Below are 12,526 nucleotides of genomic sequence, written 5' to 3' on the forward strand. Positions count from 1 at the left end.
GGAAAAATAAAAACCTTAGGGAAGATACATTTGTCAGCTAGGAGGGCTCTGCAGCCAGGGAGGAAAGAGGAGGGAGGGACCACAGAAGGTGGGATGGTCTGGTGCCCTGGGGCAGGTACTTGTGCTCCCGACCCCCTACTGCATGCTCTGGTAAACACACAACTCTCCTCCCACAGACTCCAGAGTGGAACCCTCCCATTGGCCAAGGAGCCAGGCCTTGGGTATATAACATGCTCACACCTGGTGCTTGAGGATTCCACTACCATCTCCAGTCATGGGAGCCCTGGACTGCTTGCCAGTGCTGTGCATAGTGGTTGGGGCCAGAGCTGCCTCCCGGCCTCCTAGCACAGAGCTTGTGAGGGGAGAAGCAGGTATGGACTGACTCAAGATCCCTGGCAGCAGGGTGGGATGTGTTGGGGGTATGGTGGTGGCCATCAGAGGCTTTGGGAATGGCAAACAGCCCTTGAGTGAGTAGGGGTTGTTAGGTTGAGTAGCATCATGGGGAACAGTGAGTTTGGTTTAACCCCCAAATCAACAGATTGCGATGTGGTAGTGTATGAGGGGTCTGGGGCCTTGGTGCCACTACCCAAGTGGGAGGCAACCCAGGGCGTGGTTCACAGTGCAGGGAGCCGCTGAGTTCCTCAGCCTAAGCATTCAGGAGGGCCGTTTGCTGAGTTTCCATAATTCCCATCGTAGACCAGAAGTGTCTTCTGTTGGTTTCCAAGGCCTCCAGGACAGTTCTTGCTCAGCTTCAGCCAAAATGAAGGCTAGAGTTTGGGGGTGGGCTGGAGTACCCTGACCAAAGCTTAGCTTCTGTCACCCAGTGTCTCACATGACAAGGTGACAGCTTCAGGGCCTCCACTCCTCTCTTTGCCTATAGGTGTCTTGAGGGGTGGTCTCTCAGAGGCACATCTCTGTAGACTACACTCCGGGAGGTGACGGGCAGGTGTCCCAAGAGCCCAGCATCAGCTATGCAGCCTGGCTGGCCAGCAAGGTCTGATGGGACACTGAATTCCATCAAACTAGGCTCGAGTGTGAGGCTTGACCCCTCCCCCCTTAGGTAAATATGTGTATACAGGCTCTCCCTAACCTCTGCTCCCCTATGCCTGGCTCTAGCATGGCAATGCGGGCCAATGGCCTGATATTGCCACACCAAGAATGGTGAGCTGTTGCCCACTGAGCAGGTGTCCCAGCAGCCATTCCTTTGAACCTTGGTGTTTGTACCCCGGTGGCCCAGCTCCCCGCTGCCTCCCCCAGCCCCCCACTGCCCGCATCGATGGCAGCTCAGCCTCCCCAGGAGGTCTGAGTAGGGCTGCAGTACCTGCTAGATGAGGCAGCTTGGTTCTCCCAGCTCCCCTAATACTCTTCCTTCCTCAGCAGCTGCGGCTCCTGCAACTTTTTTTTCTTTTCTTCTTTTTTTAATTAATGGAAGTGTGCTGGAAGGTTGAGCGTGCGTGTCATTCGGCTGTCTTGACAGCAGCTGTCAGGAGGTCAGCCCATTCTGAGCATCAGCTTGCATGGAGGTGCTTCCTCAGGAGCCAAATGGCCACTGACCGGGGACCATATTAATGTTAGGTGAAGACATTGCTCCCTGTGTCTAGTGTCAGTGATCTCAGGTCAAAGGGGATGCAGATGCTGTCTGTGCTCCAGGCAGTGAAGGTGGACTGGCCGGACATGCACCAGCTCTTTCCCACCCAGGGAGTTGACAGGCCAATAAATTTAATCCTTTTCCTTAACTAGATGGGTCTTGTAGTGAAAATACAGACATGGTTGGCACTCTCTCTGGAGCATAAATTACCAAGCAAGAGCTGGCTGGACCTAAGGGCTGTGGGTCAGGGCTAGGCCCCAGCCACACTGGCCACCCCTGGTAGGTAGGGCAAGCTGGATTTGTGTGCTCAGTAGGGGGAAGTAGTAGCTACAGTGGTTCTAGAGCTTCCCAATGCTATGACCCTTTAATACATTTCTTCATGTTGTGGTGACCCCCAACCATAAAACTATTTCATTGCTATTTCTTTCTCCCCCCCCCCCCCCCCCCCCGAGACAGGGTTTCTCTGTGTAGCTTTGCGCCTTTCCTGGAACTCACTTGGTAGCCCAAGCTGGCCTCGAACTCACAGAGATCCACCTGGCTCTGCCTCCCAAGTGCTGGGATTAAAGGCGTGCATCACCACCGCCTGGCCATTGCTATTTCTTAACTGTGATTTTGCTAGTGTTATGAATTGTAATCTAAAATATCTGTGTTCTCCAATGCTCTGAAGGCTCATGGGGGTGTGAGCCTTCCATTAGCCTGTGATCTGACACTACCTCCTCAGGGTGTACCATATTCTGTGTTGTCTCAAGCCCCATCCTACACTGTCCTTCTCTTGTTCCCTGCATGACTCATGACACAAATGCTTTAGGCCCTGTGACCCTGGAATGGGATCACAGGGTTGGATCTGCCGTTGCCTGAGTCCCCCAAAGTCTAGGTGTCTGGGCTGTGCTGGCTCCTGACAGACAGATCAAATGTCAGCTCAGCTGATTCAGGACCATTTCCCGTCCCCACTCCCTATCTCCAGCAATCTGGCTCTCCATGGGGCTGGCCTGGGGGATGCTGCGTCTTCCCCTAGTCACTCTCCTGCTCTGGGTACTTGTGGGAATAGTTTGACCTTTTTGTCCTGCCCAGACTAAACCGGAACTAACTGGCTGTTGCCTTAGGGCCACAGTTGCACTGAGGCTACTGACTAGACTGTTGTTGGTCTTCTGTGATGCCTCATGCAGCTTCCAGCCTTCATTGCCCCCATAGGATGAGGCAGCAGGACTGGAGAGCTGGCTAGAAGGGCCCTTGATGGGAGGTCCACCCAGGAACAGGCTGAAAGCTGTGGCTCTGTGTGACTTCATGGAGTCCCACATTGGGGACAGTCCCTCTGGCTGTCAGAATCCTGGTGTACTTTGGATCTGTGGGATGACTCTGGGATAGGCCAACTGGGACTGGTGTGGCCTGAGTGGGCATTGAATCTAGGCTGTGCATCCACAGAATTGCAAGTGACAGTGTAACCAGTCCATCTGTATCTCTGGAAGGAGGTCTGATCAGCAGGACTACCTGCCCCTGTCCTGGGCCCTGAGCCAAGCTGCTCCTGTGATGGGCATTGTTGGGTCCTAGCAGGAAGGTCTAGGTGTGATTGCCAGCTGGTGGTGTGTCCCTAAGTGTGAGGCCTTTGGGTCTCCTCATAAGCTGGACACCATCTGAGTAGGGGAGAGGTGTATGTATGGCCACCTGTGTCTAACCACCCGAGGGGCTACATTACTCCAGTTTCTTAACCCTCAGGATAGGTGGCTATCTCCACTTGGCTGTGATTCTAGCTCCAATTGGCTCACATGGCCACTCTGATGTCCCCTGGCAAAGCATGGTCCTCATTTGTGAAATGGGGGTCCCAGGTCCTCAGACACCCCATGAGCTCATATGGACCTACCCTAGACTGCCGACCTGAGTAATATCCAGACTGCTGTCCTTAACGTTTGTCTGTCCTATTTTCCTAACTGGCTGTTGTATCTAGTGGGCATATAAGCTGCAAGTCACAGACTGCCTCGGTCCAAGGCCCCCAACTAGTATACTTCTGCTGCTGGTGGAAGTGTGTGAATAGAACTCTCGTGGTGTATGCAATCAAGTGCCTTGCATTCTTGAATGACCCTGTGTCTTCCCTCCTTTCTTTCCTTCTTTTTTTATTTTTGTGTGTTTGTTTCTTTGTCTTTATTTTTATTTTTCAAGACAGGGTTTCTCTGTGTACCTCTGGCTGTTCTGGAACTCACTCTGTAGATCAGACTGGCCTCAGATCCAGAGATTCACATGCCTCTGCCTCTTGAATGCTTGGATTAAAGGTGTGCAACACCACCCAGCATTCTTCTCTCTTTTCATTTATTTTTATTTTGTTCATGACACAGTCTCACACTAGCCCAGGCTAGCCATGAGCTCGTGTCAATCCTTCTGACTCAGGCTTCTGAGTGTATCAGTCACCACACCAGATGTCTGCTTCCTCTCCATCAAACTGTGTTAGAATAAGATGTGAGTTGGGTGCTAAGAACGCAGTGAAAGGGCTCCCTATCCTTTCTCTGAGCTTTGATCCAGAGGCCAGAGAACGACGCCCTGTCTCTCACTTGTTTTTTCCCTTCCTGTGAGCTAAGGATTGGTTGTACATTTCCAAATAGTGGAAGGATCAGAGGAAGAAAAATGTGGGTCTTTTTTGCTGGTGCTGGGAATGAGCTTAAGGCTTCAGATATTCCAGGCAAGTGATGTACCCTAGAACTGCCCCCACCCTTCAGGACACTTTGAGATCTTCCAGCCACTAGGAGGGCTGCTGTGCTTCTTCTGTGTCATCTTTGGAAGACTGTCGGCAGCGATAAGTTTGCTGCCTTCACCTTAAATGCCCTTTTCTGTCCTGTCCCAGTTATGCTGTGTTTGCTTAAGTTGTTTGTGTGAAAATGTGCAGTTGGGTTCTTGAAAGTGCTGGGGTTCAGTTCCCCTGTGGTTTTTCCTGTTTGGAAAACAGTGTCCGGCTTACCTCCGGATACAGAGTAACCATTCCTTGACCCCTGCTGTTAGAGGGGTGTATAAGCCCATGTTTGTGTGAACAAAGAGCTTTGCTGATGAACAGAGACTGGGTGTCCTGAGTGCTGTTTAACCTCAGCGTCCCTCGCCAGATTTCCTGTTCCAGCTGTGTGGGTCGAGGCAGAAGACAGCTTCCTCCTGCAGGACAGAGCCAGAAGCCTTAGCACAGACCATTGACAGAGCTGAGATGCGGATGTCACCGGACTCTTACTGAAATAGTTTGCCCACTCCTGGTTTGAATGTAGTCCGGCCAGACCCCAAGCCCCAGGAGCATGCCCCTCACTTGCCTGCCATGGCCTTTGCTAGTGTGTTTGCAAAGTAAAGTGTGGGCTTTCACTTACTACTTGGGAGACTCTTTCACAGTTTTCCAATTCATCCACAGAGGTCCCAGGGCCTGAGCCTCTCCAGCAGGAGCAGGTGGCCTTTGGCAGTGGGGACACCGCGGAGCTGATCTACTGTCTTCCTGGAGGAGCCTCCACAGGCTGCACTGTCTGGTCTAAGGATGGCACAAGGCTGGCAGCCGCCCACCGCATCCTGGTGGGGCCCCAGAGGCTACTAGTGCTGAATGCCTCCCGTGAGGATGCGGGGGTCTACATCTGTCATCAGCAGCTCCCTCGGGGTATGAGGTATTGTTTCACTGTGCGTGTGACAGGTAAGTGCTTGGTGGCTGAGGCTGCCAAATGTGTTGATCAGCTGCATGGCCAGGGAGGTCAGGGCAGTCCTAGGCAGGGTGGATGGAGTATCTCTGGCTCAAGAGTGTTGTTGGCTGTAGACAGAGAGTAGAGGATACCCTCAAGGATGTGCTGTCTGAAGGAGTGGTGTTGCAAAGGAAGGATCCTGAAGGCAGGGAGCAGTGGGCCCTGAAGGTGGAGAGCAGTGAGCTCTAAAACCAGGGAGCAGCAGATCTCTGGATGTGGCAGTGTCACAGGACCACTGCTTGCTTATAACTGTTGCAGATGCTCCAGCCTTAGGAGACAATGAAGATGGGGAGGATGTGGCTGATGACACAGGTGAGATCAGAGTCTAGGCACACTGAGCTAGTCAGGGTCAGGCTGCTTCCTTCCTGTAGGCTGGTTGTTAGAGGACACTGGGACAGGTGGACAGTGCTCCAGGAGCAGTGAGAGGGCAGGGCAGCCCTGTAGGAATTTTGGTGTGGACTCTGGTGGGAAGGAGCATCACAAGTGCCAGCAAGCCAGGCAGGGAGCTGAGGTTGCCACTGATGAGTAAGTAGATGCAAGGATTAAGGGGACTAGTGTCTACTTCAGGCCAGCAGGAGGGGAGGAGTACCATGCTGAGGCTTATGTTGTAAAGGGGGCATCACAGATTGGGTGTGAGTAATGAGGACACATGGATGGCAGTGCCCATATTATGGCCTAGAACTATGGCAGGAGAGAGAGAAAGTATGTGTGTACATGAAGGCCATCCTGGGTCCAGACATTGTATGTGGAGGTGGCTATGACTCTGAGACTAGGCTGGTGTTGACTGAGTACACAACCATCTGTGGCCTTCTGGGGTAGAGTAGAAAGGTGTTGAGAATCAGAGAGACAAAATTATTGGGAAAAGAGGGTAATGAATTTATGAGTGTGTGTGGGTGAGGAAAGCAGGTATAAAGGCTTGTATGAGATTTCAGAGTGGAACCCTCATGGAAATGGACTTGGATTCTAGGACTGAAGCCAACAAAGGGTAATAGTCCTGAGAAGTGGGTTGGCTTCTCGTTTCCCCTTTCCCTTTGGCTACCAGGTTGTTCAGAGCAAAATTTCTAACCCAGTTGCTCTATAGCTCCTGCCCCAACCACATTACCAGTGCCTTTGCCCTAAGTTCTTGTTGGTTGTGTTTAGTATTTATGCCCCACATAGGCTTAGGTAAGGTGCCAGATGGGTCTCCTTCTTGACCTTGCCTGGCAGCGGGCAGCATTAAGTCACTGAAGTCTCCCAGTGTGGCTGTCATCTGTGAAGCCCATTGGCCACACTTGGAGCCTGCGAGGGCAGCTCAGAGCTAGGAGAGGCCCCTCACCAGTGTCTGCACACTTTACTCCTACTTTGTATGGCGGTTCCTCCTCCTAGAGATTCATAGGGCCCTACGGTTGAGTTGCCATGGAAGGCCCTGCCCCAGCTTCCCTTCTCTGTTCCGGAAATCTGCTGTCTCTCTCAGCTTCCTCATGAGTCCCACAATATGGCATCCTGTTGTTGGTTGTTTTTACTCTACTCTTTGGGGGCCTGCCATCCAGCTCCTAAATAAACACAGAAACTTCCTCTTACTTATGATTACCTGGCTTCAGCTTGGCTTATTTCTATCCAGCTTTTCTTAAATTATCCCATTTACCTTCTGCCTCTGGGCTTTTCTCTTTCTCTATTCTGTATACCTTTCTTTACTTCTTACTCCGTGGCTGGCTGTGTAGCTGGGTGGCTGGCCCCTTGCATCCTCTTCTCCCTTTCTTGTTCCTTCTCGATCTTTCTCCTTCTATTTATTCTCTCTGCCGGCCAGCACCATTCTTTCTTTCTCCTGCCCAGCTATTGGCCATTCAGCTCTTTAGTAGACCAATCTGGTGTTTTAGGCAAAGTAACACAACTTCACAGAGCTAAATGCAATGTAAAAGAATGCAGCACATCTCTGCATCATTAAACAAATATTTCACAGTATAAACAAATGTAACACATCTTCACCTAATATTGCACAACAGCATCGTCCACCCAGCAAAGAGGAAGGAGGGAACTCAGTGTGGGAGAAGCATGAACTGAAGGGTCCCTACCAGGCCCTGGGCACTGCAGAGGCTAGCTCAAGTTTGCCACACTGGTGGAATGACCTGACTTGGATACCTCCCAGAATCTACATCCAACTGGGTTCTACCTCCTGGGTACCTGCACCTGTGGACCTGCTTCAGTGGGAGAGAAGAGGACATGCCCAAGTCTGAGAGTAGGGCGGCCATGGATAAAGTGTTCAGGCAAAGCAAAAGAGTCTCAGTACAGATGAGGATAAGGCTAGAGGATGGGTAGGTAGGACAGCTTTGCAAGGGTGCACAATTATGCTATTATGAGCACTTCGTCATCAGGGGCCCCTTACTGGACTCGACCGGACCATATGGACATGAAACTGTTGGCTGTGCCAGCCACCAGCACTGTATGCTTCCACTGGGCAGCCGCCAGCAACCCCACCCCCTCCATCTCCTGGCTGAAGAATGGCAAGGAATTCTGAGGGGAGCATCGCATAGGGGGCATCAAGGTGGGTCTGGGAAATGGGCACAGATGGGTAGTGTCTGGATACAGAGGGTGTAGCCTGTGTCCACTCACCTACTAACTTTACCTGCAGCTTAGGCACCAGCACTGGAGCCTGGTCATGGAGAGTGCGGTGCCTTCTGATGGTGGCAACTATACGTGCGTGGTACAGAACGAGTTTGGCAGCATTCAGCAGACTTACACACTGGACGTGCTGGGTGAGGGCCAGGCTAGGTGATTAAGGCATGTCAGCCTTGGGCCCTTTGACCCACCGCACCTGACCTAGCTGTGTCTTCCAGAGCGCTTCCCACATCGGCCCATCCTGCATGCTGGGCTGCCAGCCACCAGACAGCCACTGAGGGCAGTGATGTAGAGTTCCACTGCGAGGTGTATAGTGATGCCCAACCACACATCCAGTGGCTGAAGCATGTTGAGGTGAATGGCAGCAAGATGGGCCCTGATGGCAAGTCCCATGTCACCGTACTCAAGGTGGGCTCTGCTGTTGGCAGGTGGTTGGGTGGATGGGTTGTCTGGGAGTGCCTTGGCCCTGGTCCATAAGTCCCTTTTTGGCTGAGGGATACCTTGGGACTTAGGTCCAGGTGTTGGAGCTTCTGAGAAGGTGCAGATGGGTCCCAGTGCTTATCACCTACTCTGAGCTCCAGGCAGGCTCTGTGTTACTTGTGCCTTGCCATGGGACTTGTTTCCCTGTCTGGTCCGAGGACTGGGCCTGCCCAAGGCTTCTCTTGAGTAACCGTTGTGGTGGCTCAGGGCAGGAGGATGTCTGCTGAGCTAGTACCCTGTGGACCCTAGAGGACAGGCTACCTACTCCCCAGCTGTACTGTAGCACTGGCTACATCCTGGCTTCACTGGCTCTGTCCTGCCTCCCTCTGCCTGTAGCTTTGTTCCACATCCGCAGGTCGGGGCCACTTGAGAGTTCAGACTTTGCAACACTGAAGCCCAAAGAAAAACATCTGTTGAGAGACAAGGAAATCTAGTTGGGGAGAGGAACAGGTGTTGGCAGGAGCTGGAATCCTGGATATTGAGAGAGGCCACTAGAGCCATGTCCAGTGTGATCTCCTCCCTCCCTCCCTCTGCCCAACCCCCCTCCCCTCTCTCTCTCTCTCTCTCTCTCTCTCTCTCTCTCTCTCTGTGTGTAGGGTGGACACAGAGGCCACTTCTGTGAAACCACAGCTACCACTGTCATTATGTCCCTCCCTTCAGGCAGCCTTCCAGGTGTTGCTGCCCGATCCCCAGCCCATTATTTGGGATCTCCCTTGCCCCACCTTGTCCTCATGTTCTTCTGGAGCTGGCTTGGGATGTCCCCACTGTCCTGGATCAGTGAGACTCCGGAGGCAGATGCACAACTCCATCCAGCCGATGTGTTGGAGTGGGATAGGGGCAAGTACCTCTGCCGATCCATCAATTCCATAGGCGTGGCTGAGAAGGCATCTTGGCTGCATGTTCACAGGCCTCAAGCAGATGATGACTGTTCTGTGCCTACCTGGCTAGCTAAGCTGCAGCTCCAGGGCCCCGGCTGTGGGCCTGCCCAATGCCGTGCGCCACCCCTTTCCTGCTTGATCCCACCTGTGGCTCACATTCTACTTGTGATGCCTTGATAATAGTGGTAGCTCCCACCAGCACTGACTGACTTCCTCCTTCAAAGCCCCTCAGGCCTGTGTGTCCTCTTGCATACTCCACTTGCATGCTTCGAAGGTCCTTAGAACCTGCCAGGGGTTGAGCCCCATGCTGTTTGAGAACAGCGACTTTCTACCCATCTCTGGCTGACACTGATGCCTCTGGCTTCCTGTCCATACATCTGTCTGCTCATCTTTCCTTCTGCACATCTCCTATTTCTGCTCTAATTCTGCATGTTGCCTCTTTGTGGCACCATGCTCTTCCCACCTGCCTGTTGCTCACCTTGGACAGGGAATTGCCCACCAAGTGAGAGACTGACTTCAGGTTCAGTGGCTTGGTACAGGATGCAGAGGGCCCTGAGCCTCCATGGCTGTGGCAGGGCTGTGGTGGTGGCAAAGGGAACATTTCCCTTGAAGCCTGACTGCATCATCTCCTTGTGGACTGTGCTGTGGTACCCAAAGGGAGGTGCTGGTGCTTGCCTATTGCTCTCTGTTCTCTCTTTGTAGACATCAGGCACTAACACTGCCGACAAGGAGCTAGAAGTTCTGTCCTTGTGCAATGTCACCTTTGAGGACTCAGGGGAGTACACTTGCCTGGCAGGCAATTATTTCGGGTTTCCCATTGCTCTGCATGGCTGGAAGTACTGCCAGGTACTGGCTTCTGCTGCTTCTGTGTCTGTCCTCTTGTGCTGGCTCAGAACATAACAAAGCTGCTGCCAGGGACAGCAGGGGATCCCTTACAACTTACTGCAGTCCATCCTGTGGTAATCACCCTGGTATTGTGTTTGGTATGGGAACATCAACCTTCCCCATCTTGGTCTTGCAAAGGCCTCCCCCTCAATCCTCCAGGTGGGTTTCCACAGTCCTGCCTTGAGGCTCTGGGATCGCCTGGGAGCCTTGTGGGTATTGTGGGTGCTTCTGGCTCTGCCAGGCTTCTCTCCTGAGTCTGGCCCCTACTGACTCACAGATGTTTTTGACTACCAAGGTGAGTGGGGGACATAGGTCACCCAGCTCTGCAGGTCCCTTTCCCACAGGTACCTGGGGTTCAGGCTGATGGGAAGTCCCATAAGGCCTCATAAAGCCCCAACATTCATGTCTTTGCAGCTGAGAGAGAACTGGCAGAGGGTAACAAGGCCGGCAGCTTATCCAAGGGCATCATCAGCTTCTGGGTGGGCTTCTCCCTCTCAATTTTGATGGCGGCAACTGTGACACTCTGCTACCTGCATAAAGCCACAAGAAAGGGCCTGGGCCCTCCTGCTGTTCACAGGAGTTCTCGATTCACACCTGAGCAAAAGGTAACTGAAAATAGATACCAGATTTTGATCTTTCCGTTGTGCTTTGAGCCTCCTAGAGTCCCAGCCATGCCCAGGGCCTGCCAGGAGACATTTCTCTGCAGTCAGATGGGCTGACTATTCCCTGTTCCTCTTCTCCACATAGATCCTAAGCTACTCTGAAATGCAAAACAATTTTGAGTCTTCAGTAACCACTGTATGCGCATCCCTCTTCTTGGCCCTACATTCTGCCTCACATAGACTTGACCTTGCCTCTCCTAGGAGTTATACCTCATCAGCTCTTTTCCAATGCCCAGCACCCACTGTGTGGCACCAACCTATTTCCAATGATCCAAGCAGGTGACCGTGGAGTCCTACTCCTCCGTGAACTCTGACATACCCCTGGTCCACATCGTCCGCCCATTCTCAAGAGAACATACTGTTATGGCTAATAGTTCTAAGCTTGAGCTGCCTGCTGACCCAAAGTGGGAAATATCTAGAATTCGGTTAGTGCTGGTGAGGGACACAATGTACTTGGTGGGGTTCTGTGGTTGGGGGCTAGATGGCTACCAGGCAGAAGCCTGTTGGAGGTGGGATGAAATACTCCTGAGGTAGGGTCCAGGGTGAGGTCTCAGGGGTTACTCTGTCTATGGATGCAGTGGCACAGGGCCATGAGGGCTGGGGGTACTGGGCACATACTCAGTGCCTCTGCTTCTTTGGCCAGGTTGACAATCGGCAATCCTCTGGGAGAAGGCTGCTTTGGCCAGGTTTTTATGGCAGAGGCTATTGGCCTTACCATGGACAGCACTGCCAAGCCTGTCATCGTGGCTGTGAAAACGCTGAAAAGTAAGAAGGGAGAGAAGTAATACAGGGCATTGGGGACTATAGGGCCATCCTGTGCAACTATATCCTCACTACTTGTGAGGACTGGTTCTGAGGTTTGTCCCTGTTGGGGCTTGGGGATAATAGCTGGTGAGGAATTCTTAGCTGCTGGCTGGTCCCTAGAGCAAAGTGCTGGCCCCATGGAGACAAACTGTCTTAGCTTTTCATTCCCAGGGTGAGGGCAGCTGGGCTTGGGAATGCCTGCCTGTGATCCATAGTGCCTGGCACAACCTCAGGGTGACCAGTTTAGAGGTACCAAGGAGAGGATTCAAGAGAGTCCATAGGAGGGAACCAGGGGGTTGTGGAGGAAGTACTCTGGGACTGTTCAGCTTCCAAGCTGCCTTGCAGAGAAGAGATCCTATGAGGACACAGGATGCTCAATTATATGTGGTAACCTCTGTGGGAAGGAAGGCAAAATCCCTGGTCTAAACAGTGTCCACTGATAGTGAATGCCTTTAATCCCATCACTTGGGAAGCAGAGCCAGATGGTCTAGGAGTTTGAGACCAGCCTGGTCTACATAACAAGTTCTAGGACAGCCAGGACTATGTAGAGAGGATGCTGTAGGTCCGGATGTCTGTTAGTACCCCCTACAGCAACCTAACAAGAGGCACCAAACAGCTTCATGCCAAGGACTCACAGACACGAAGACACCTGATGACAGTGACCAGGCAGGAGGAGGTAGCTAGAGGGCCTGAGCCTCCCACTCAGATCTCCCATGTCCTATTGAAGTTAGGTTCCTTCTGCTGTGTCTAGTCTCCTCTGATCCAGAGGAGTCTCTTTACCCAGCTGCCTTGCCTTTTGGACATGGGTGGTGGTGGTTTCCTTGTGTCTTCTGGTAGCATCAAAAATAGGTTTGCTCCCAGTCTGACACTCCTGCTTACTAACACTGGCCTGTGGCTGGCTGTCATCCTGGGCTGATGATGGGAGCTCATCAGGTTGGGTCCAGC

General features: G+C 52.5%; 1 pseudogene; it reads left to right on the forward strand.

Moving 5' to 3' along the window:
- Positions 1-274: 274 nt before the first annotated feature.
- On the forward strand, positions 275-11,562 carry LOC131901178 (fibroblast growth factor receptor 3-like; annotated as a pseudogene).
- Positions 11,563-12,526: the final 964 nt, after the last annotated feature.

Source organism: Peromyscus eremicus, unplaced genomic scaffold (assembly GCF_949786415.1).
Source record: "Peromyscus eremicus unplaced genomic scaffold, PerEre_H2_v1 PerEre#2#unplaced_46, whole genome shotgun sequence".
In the NCBI taxonomy this organism is placed as follows: Eukaryota; Metazoa; Chordata; class Mammalia; order Rodentia; family Cricetidae; genus Peromyscus; species Peromyscus eremicus.